The sequence below is a fragment of the Rattus norvegicus genome, chromosome 9, assembly GCF_021556685.1.
Source record: "Rattus norvegicus strain SHRSP/BbbUtx chromosome 9, alternate assembly SHRSP_T2T, whole genome shotgun sequence".
NCBI lineage: Eukaryota > Metazoa > Chordata > Mammalia > Rodentia > Muridae > Rattus > Rattus norvegicus.
Genome location: NC_141542.1, coordinates 13,239,554 through 13,249,027, shown reverse-complemented (window position 1 = coordinate 13,249,027; position 9,474 = coordinate 13,239,554). Strand labels below are relative to the sequence as shown.

General features: G+C 41.3%; 1 pseudogene; it reads right to left on the bottom strand.

Moving 5' to 3' along the window:
* Positions 1-655: 655 nt before the first annotated feature.
* LOC148003326 (brain acid soluble protein 1-like) lies at positions 656-1,490 on the bottom strand (annotated as a pseudogene).
* Between the last annotated feature and the right edge of the window lie 7,984 nt (positions 1,491-9,474).

Below are 9,474 nucleotides of genomic sequence, written 5' to 3'. Positions count from 1 at the left end.
CCATTTTCCAATGGCTGGTGTGTTGGGGTCTGAGACACAGATGGAAGAAAACTGGAGCTGCAATGAATGCAGACTTTTTATTTTTCATTTCCACTGACCAATAAACAGAAGTACAGGTGCACCCAACCCCGGACATGCATTAACTCGTCATGAGAAATCTAGGTAGGCTAAGTAAGGTGAGAGAATGTTTGTCACTCCCAAAACTATCCGGAGAGGAAGAGTGGAGGGCTGGCATTGAGATACAGTGTGGACAAGCTAAGTGGTCTCCGTCTGAAAGTTGGCATTCATCCACAAACGTTAAAAAAAAAAATAAGAAAAGGCTGTAGATTAAAAAAGAAACAGAAAATACTGCTTTCATAAAGATCTGATTGCCTTGGCACTGGCCCTGTGGGCAAAATCAAACACCCTCCTCCCCAGCTGTATCACAGGAGGGATGCTGGGGTTTTTAAAGGATGGAGCCTAGGGGATAGCGGTTCAGGTACAGATGATGAACTTTCAGACAATGGTCTGTAAAATCCAGGACTGACTGGTCAAAGTGACTGAAGGTATATTAGATATTTCCCTACAAAAATACTATTTGGATGCTCCCCGCTCCCTCCCTCCCCGGATGGGACACATCCTCCTATTTTTTTTCTTTTCTTTTCTTTTCTTTTTTTTATTTTTTAATCCCTTGGGCAATACATAGCCTCACTTCCAATTTGAAACAAGTTAGTATAGGATACAGAGACAGAGAGAGCTTGAGACCGGTCCTTTGCCAGTGACCTCTGACGGCCACGCTTTGTTCGGAGCTGGAGACCGGTGCCTGGGGGGGCCTTGGCCGCGGAACTGGGCGCCTCAGAGGCCGCGAGCGTCTCTGTGGACCAGGGCGCGGGCTCCGCACTGCTAGGTTTAGAATCTGAAGCCGCCTGGGCCGCGTCGCTTTTCGCCTCGCGGCCAGCGGCCGGAGCCTCAGTCTTTTTGGCCTCGCCCCCCTCCTGGGGCACGAGATCCGGCGCGCGGGTGCCCTCGGCGCTCGGCGCTCGCCTCGCCGGCCTTGGGGGTCTCGCCGCCCATCGCGGGCCCGGGCCAGGCCGCCTCCTGCTCAGGCACTGGCCGGGGCTCGGGCTGCTCCTCCGTGGCGCCCTCGCTCTTCTCGGGCTGGGCCTTGGGCTCCTCCTCGTTACCGGCCGCCTGTTGGTCGGCCTCCTTTTCCTCAGCCCATGCCTCCCCATCTGGAGTGTCCTTGGGCTTCTCTGCGCTCTCCTTGACCTCAGTGGTGTGGGCGGCCATCTGGGGTTCTCTCTCCTTTGGGGTCCCCTCCTCCTCGGTGCCCGCGCCTTTAGCCTTCTTGTCTTTGTCCTTGGCCTTCTCCTCATTCACATTGTAACCCTTCTTGCTCAGCTTGCCTCCCATCATGGAGTTCCTCTCCTCAGAGGAGCCGATGAGAAGAGTTCACTTCACTTTTTTAAAGTATGTGCTTGAAAGTCACTCAGTCTATTTCATAGCAAGTGTTTATGATTTCTCAAGACTGTGACTGCTAGAGAAATAACTCAGTTGTTAAGAGCATGTGTTCCTCTTGCAAAGGACACAAGTTCATTCAATTCCTGCACCTACATGATAAATCACAACTATAAATCCAATTCCAGGAGGTGTACAAACAAACATACAGGCAGGCACTCACACATTTCAAACAAAAGATGAACAGAAAAGAATGCATATGTATATGGACTTTAATTAGTTCTGGGCCCTTAGTACCTCTACCTGCGAAGAATGAATCAAAGTTTCAGACCTTTTTTCTTCCAGTGGTAGGTACTGAATAATCCTCAAATGATATCTCAAGCAGAAATATGGTACCATCACTTTAGAATATTATGTGGATAATGTATCGTTTTAAGGAATTCTACTTTTAAAAGGTAGTATTTGCTCTATCTCTTTCTCTCTTTGAGTCTTTGAGTGTGTGTGTGTGTGTGTGTGTGTATGTGTGTGTGTGTGTATGGTGTGTGTGCATGTGTGTGTGTGTGTTATAAAGTGATGTGGATGTGTACAATACACATGTGTGCTATGTTGACTGTCTTGCAAAGGTTATTAAGATTGTATTTAACCATGCCCTTTTGAGTTTTGCATTTGTGTAGTTTTAACATATGTCATATAGGTCCATGGAGGTGAGTGATTAATTATTAGAGTTCTTTAATAATAAATACCACTGATGGGAATACTGAGGGACACTTTTTGGTTCTATGTTAGTGAGGCACATCCGTATTTCATCGAGTAGAAAGGAAGCTGAATGTGCACACTGTAAGTAGCCCAGCAGGTTACACTGCTAACTGTTCTAAGTTAACCTTTAACCTAGGTGTAACACAGATGGAGACTCAAGAGCAATGCAACAGCCTTGTGTATGTGTGAATCATTCACTACACAGAGAGAAGAATGCTGGATGTCTGACTAAAATGCAGTTTAAAGATTCAGTGTGTGTGTGTGTGTGTGTGTGTGTGTGTGTGTGTGTGTGTGTTCATTTGTTTCTATGGTAGCAAGCACAACATGGATCACCTTATTCCAGTACAACAGAAACTAGTACGGGTACAGAATTGCTCACAGAACTGAGAGAAAAATAACAAGGACAGAGAACAAGGCAAATGTGGGGACCCATAAAAAAAAGTTCCCAAGTGGTCATCGCCAAAGTATCTCTCATAAGTTGAGTGGGTTGCAATTTAGTTTGCTCATAATTCAAATCTGTGAGCAAAGCATATGTTCTACCTAGATGTGGCCATGTGTATACATTTTGGTCAGGGAACAGTGGGGCTCCTGATTGGTACCAAAATCAAATAGGGTGGCATTGTTAAGAATTTGCAAATTTTGTGTTTTAGGGGGAAAACACCCAGACATATTGTAAGAATGAGCTTTCATCTTAAAATTAGGTGTAGGGATACTGGGATACTTCAGACTTCTGTGGCTGCTGACCATGATTTGGCTCATACTCTAGCTTAAGTATGGTTCACCAACTTCAGATGGTTTATGTGATTGTATGACATTTGAATTTCCAGGAACTTTTCATAGGGTACATAAATGTGAGGGCTGGAGAGGGTGTTGGTACTGTTGGTCCTTAATGGGGGTTGTTTATAATTTGTAAGTAGTTGTGATCAAAGAAGAAACAAAAGAAAAATTCAGGCATCTCTATCTCTCTACCCTCTATAACCCTGTTGCCTTATCTAATGTTATGAGGTGAAACCAGAGAGAAGGGGATAAAAAGTGCGAAAAAGAAGAGTCCACAAAATAGCAAAGACCAAAAACATACACACAGAAACATAGCAGTCACACACATACAAAAACACACACAAAGACACATGTGAGTGCTATGATACTGAAAGTATCTTAGGAATTGTACTCATGAGGTTCTATAAGTTAAACATAAAAAAAAAGTTCATTGGGGCCTTAGTGACAAAACCAAATCTCTGCTAAATGATGATTCTCTTAACACCCCCAACTAGGCAAACATGCAAATACGCACCAGGCAAGTCATTAATGGTTCATTTCCTATCAACCAACAGGGTGCTCCAGGTCAAAGCACAATGCAAGGTGGCAGGATTTAGACATCGACACTTCAAGAAAGATAGATCATGGTTTACACTAATGAATTCCTGAGTTAGCACCATCTCTTCCCACTTAGAGACTTGGCATGTTGGGAAACATCTGTAGACCTAGGATTTAGAGAAATAATATGTATGGGACCATGAATTTTTCCTGACACTATACAGCCTGTAAATCATAGAAGCGAGACACTCGCGATTGTTTCCAGTCCCTTCTGCCAACCCTCACTGCCTGACATTCAGCAGCAGGACCTCCCTTAAAGGTAACTAAAAGATTCAATGTCTGTAAAGGCCTTGACCACAAGAATTCACATTTTCCTCTTGGGTTATTTGTCTTTTTTCTATCTTTTATGTGACTTCTTTGTAATTAACAACATTAGCTACTTATTACCCCTTATAAATTGTGTCTTTATAATTTGACATATCCAAGTTTCCTATAGAATTTCTCTCTGGAACCGAAAATATATAAATATTTACACTGTTTGAACTGTCACTTCCTGCAGTTTCTTTGTGTTATTTCTTGCAAGGGTTTCTTTGCTCTTAGAGAAATGAATTAACTCATGACTTTGTATTTAACCTGTGGATTTCAGTCACAGACATTCTCAGGAATTCATGTTAATGGTCAACTGGAAAAAGGCATAGCTGTACTTTGTTGAAATGTTACACTGTGCTCAAGTGCCCTGAATTCCAGTACTGATGTAAAGCAGTGCTTTGAGATGTTACTTTCTTGTATACATCATATGTATGTATGTGGAGTGGTGCCTATTAATGTTTATGAAGATTTTTCACAAGTGTATAAATGTGAAAGCAAGAAATGTCAACCTTGGGTGCCATTCTTCAAGTGTAAGCCTCCTTGACTTTGTTATTTAAAAAATCACTCACTCACTCTCACACACATACACACATATACATACACACACACCACACTGCATTTGCTACTATGTGCCTGTGGAGGTCAGAGGATAATTTGTGGGAAGCAGGTCTCTCTTCCAACCATGTGAATTCCTGAGGATTGAACTCAGACCATGAAGGTGCATGTCAAGCCCCTTTACCTTGTGAGCCGGTTTACCCTTATAAGTGCACCCTTATAACAGGATGCTCTAAAACTCATGGACATTCACTTTCCTCTACCTCCAGAGTAATAAGATGTCTGGCTTTGAATACTATAAAGGATGAATGGTAAATTCTTCTAAACATTTAGAAAAGAAACTGTGATAGTCCTCTATCCTCCTTTCCATTTTGGCAGAGTTGGGGATTGAACCTAGGACATCCTGTGTCAAATACTCTACCACTGAGCTACAGGTCCTGCTCTCTAATTCCTGTCAGAGGATAGAAGTTGATGGTATCCTTTCTATTCCAGTCTCTGAAGCCAGCCTTTCATAAATACCACATTCAACAAAGAACAGAAACAACAAAGGTATCTGTCACAAACAAACATTCAAAGCATAAAACAAATCAGCACATTGTCCAGATGTGGTTTGGGCAAGCCTGCCATGTCAAGACATAAGTTGCAGAGGAAGAAGGATCGAGAGTTCAAAATGACCTTAACCTTAATAATGAGCCAGAGGACAGCTTAGACACTGCACAATAGGAACTGTCAATGGAACAAAACAACCATAAAGGACATTTCCCTGGACTTCTTATCCTTTACCAAAGCTTTCCAGTACCAGAGGGATTGTTGTGTCTTGAGGGGCTTATCATTGGTTTACAGGGGAAGGAACAATGAAGAAGCAAGAGTATACTGTCCTTCTGTAGCTACTGATGGTGCTGGGTTTCTTAATGGACAGGAGCAGGTAGAATTATCTATACATCAACACAACAAACATGCTGAAAACATCACATGCAGAATATATCAACAATAAATTCTAAAGGAAAAGCCATATCGCACTCTACCACAATCCTAGTATTTGTCCATCAGTCTGTCTGAGTGAAGGCTCCCTCTGGGATTTCTTCATCAATGTTCCTGCCAGCGCTGTCTACAGTTTCAGGCTTTATGGAACACATATCAGGCCTTGGAGTGTGTTCAAACAAGGTATACACCTTCCTAAGCTCCACAGCAATTGGAGAAAAATTTCTAGAAGGATCCAAGGCTCAGCAACACTGGACAGCAGCATGGGACTTCCACACGGTCAGAAGTGGTCAGAGGTCTAGAAACTCAACTTTACTCAACTCACTGCTCAGCTTAGGGCACAGTCATATTCAGGCCTGCAGCCCCATGCCTTTCACAGGACCACACCCACTCCGAGTACCCTGAACAGCCATTTCTGCCATCCCTGCCCTGGGCACACTGGTGGAACCCTGAAACAACACCACCTCAGGATAATAGACCACACACCAAATTGGCTAGGAAGCTTGACCCTTCTAGAATCCTGCCCAACTTCTTGTAATTGCCTGAGGTAGTACTTTCAAATAAAACTACAATCTGGTGGTACCTCTCCCCAGATCCCAAGATCTCAGCTAACACAAGGAGAGTGGTAATTTTCCATAGTATACTGGTAACCAAGTGCTTAGGAATCACATGACTGACCAAAAATCTGTTTCTGTTGTAGTGATTTACTAAGAAATTTATGTAGATATAAGAGTGAAGGATATTTGCATTTTAGGATAATGTTAAGTTAAATTATTTGTAATCCATAATATATAAGCATGAACTGTTACTAAATAAAAATGTGCATTATCTGTGTTGTTCTGTTGACCTTTTGCATGGTGTCAAACAATATAAGGGGTGGGATGAAGACATTCAGATTCCAACTTTTTTTTATTTATTTATTAACTTGAGTATTTCTTATTTACATTTCGAGTGTTATTCCCTGTCCTGGTTTACGGGCCAACATCCCGCTAGCTGCTCCCCCCCTCATCCTCCCCCAATTGCCACCCTCCCCCCAACAATCACGTTCACTGGGTGTTCAGTCTTAGCAGGACCCAGGGCTTTCAAGCTTTCCAGTTCTTTCTCTGATTCCTTCAACGGGGGTCCTGTTCTCAGTTCAGTGGTTTGCTGCTGGCATTCGCCTCTGTATTTGCTGTATTCTGGCTGTGTCTCTCAGGAGAGATCTACATCTGGCTCCTGTCTGCCTGCACTTCTTTGCTTCCTCCATCTTGTCTAATTGGGTGGCTGTATACGTATGGGCCATTTATCAATGAGTGCATACCATGTGTGTTTTTCTGTGATTGGGTTAGCTCACTCAGGATGATATTTTCCAATTCCAACCATTTGCCTATGATTTCATAAAGTCATTGTTTTTGATAGCTGGGTAATATTCCATTGTGTAGTAGAACCCCATTTTCTGTATCCATTCCACTGTTGAAGGGCATCTGGGTTCTTTCCAACTTCTGGCTATTATAAATAAGGCTGCTATGAACATAATGGAGCACGTGTCTTTTTTATATGTTGGGGCATCTTTTGGATATATGCCCAAGAGAGGTATAGCTGGATCCTCAGGCAGTTCAATGTCCAATTTTCTGAGGAACCTCCAGACTGATTTCCAGAATGGTTGTACTAGTCTGCAATCCCACCAACAATGGAGGAGTGTTCCTCTTTATCCACATCCTCGCCAACAGAAAAACACACATGGTATGCACTCATTGATAAGTGGATATTAGCCCAAATGCTCGAATTACCCTAGATGCACAGAACATATGAATCTCAAGAAGGATGACCAAAATCAGAATTCTTCACTCTTTCTTTAAAAGGGGAACAAGAATACCCTTGGCATGGAATAGAGAGGCAAAGTTTAGAACAGACGCAGAAGGAACATCCGTTCAGAGCCTACCCTACATGTGGCCTATACATATACAGCCCCCAAACTAGATAAGATGGATGAAGCAAAGAAGTGTAGGCGGACAGGAACTGGATGTAGATCTCTCCCGAGAGACAGCCAGAATACACCAAATACATAGGCAAATGCAATCTTAAACCACTGAACTGAGAACGGGACCACCGTTGAAGGAATCGTAGAAAGGACTGAAAGAGCTTGAAGGTGCTTGAGACCCCATATGAAAAACAATACCAACCAACCAGAGCTTACAGGGACTAAGTCAGTACTTAAAGACAATTCATGGACTGACCTTGGGCTCCAACCTCATAGGTAGAAATGAATAGCCTAGTAAGAGCACCAGTGGAAGGGGAAGCTCTTGTTCCTGCCAAGATTGAACCTCCAGTGAACTGGATGGTAGGGGGGATTGCGGTAATTGGGGAGGATGGGGAGGGGAACAACCATAAAGAAGGGGAGGGCGAGGGGTTGGGGGATGTTGGCCCATAAACCGGGAAAGGGAATAACAGTTGAACTGTAAATTACCCAAGTTAATAAAGATGAAAAAATATATATATATATATATATATATATACATGAAATGAAAAAAAAGAAATTCATGCATTTTTTATGTTTTCCAGTTTAGTGTAATAAAGATTTTTAAACTATATCTTTATGATTCTCTGAATTTCCTCAGTGTCTGTTGTAATGGCTCTCTTTCACATCTCTAATTTTCCTAATTTTGATTCTCTTTCTTTTCTGGCTAATTTGTCTAAAAGTCTGTCAGGACTGTTGATTTTTTAAATGAAATAGTTCTTAATTTCACTGAGTTTTAGCGTATTGCTTTTTTTGTTTATTTCTATCTTATTAGTTTGATCTCTGTGTTTGACTATTTCTTTCTGTCTGTACTATTGGGGTATTGCTTCTGCTTGTTTTTCTAAAGTGTTCATGTGTATCATTTGCTTATTAATATGAAATCTTTCCAAGAGTTTTTGTGCAGACATGCAGAAAGTCAGAATGACCTGGATAAATAGTCTGCATGCTCTAAGAAAATCAGATGTCAGCCCAGTCTACCTAGTAAAACTATCAAACATAATGAAAGATTAAAGAAAAAATATTTCACAGTAAGGACAAATATCAACAATTTCTGTCCACCAATTCATTTCTACACACGGCACTAGTTATAGACCAAAAGAAGGCACAATGAGTAAATAATCCCAAAATAGGTAGGCAAAAGATGATTAAAAAGTGAGTCAGGAACACAAAAACAACAGAAATTCATAAATACTCAATAATAACTGTTAATATTTTTAATTTCTTAATAAAAAGATACAGAATAAGAGATTGGATTGAAAAGCAGGATCCTGCTCCCTGGAAGAAGCACACTTCTCCATCAAGGACAGTTACCATCTTAGAGTTAAAGAATAGAGAAATGTACTCAAGGGAATGAGGACAAGAAGCAAGCAGGCTAACTATTTGATATCTGACAAATATACTTCCAACAAAAACTAATTAGAAGATATAAGGGAGGAAGCTACATACTCATTAAAGGAAAAAACTACCAACAGGATGTTACAGTTTTAAACATTTCTGTACCAAATGTAAGGGCACCCCCTTTCATACTACAAACACTACTCTATCCAAAATTATATGTCGAGCATCACACAGGCATAGTGACTTCAGGACCTACTTCGAACCAATAAGCAGGCCACCCTGACAAAAGCTAAACAGAAAAACTCTGGAGTTAATTACATCATACATTGAATGGAGCTAATGGGACTCTTACAATGTTTTACCCAATCATTAGACACTAAATTTTATTTTGGCAGTTAATGACATTTTATCCAAAACTAAACACACTATTAGGAGAAAAAGTAAGTCTTCATGAACATAGGAAAATTGAAATAACATCTGACATCTCATCTTGTTAGTGCAATTTTATAATTAACAGTTTCTTGTTTATCTTGGTTATCTTCCAAGTACATGAGACAGAGACTATAAGATTTATTTGATAAGCTTTACAGAACAATATCTGAGTAGCTATTAGTCTATCTAACCCTCTAAGCTAATCTGACTACCTCTCAGGGAAGATTCCCAAGATACTTGCATTTTAGTATTGATTTGGCTCTCTCTGCTCTGGGCACTTTTCCAGGTATCACTCG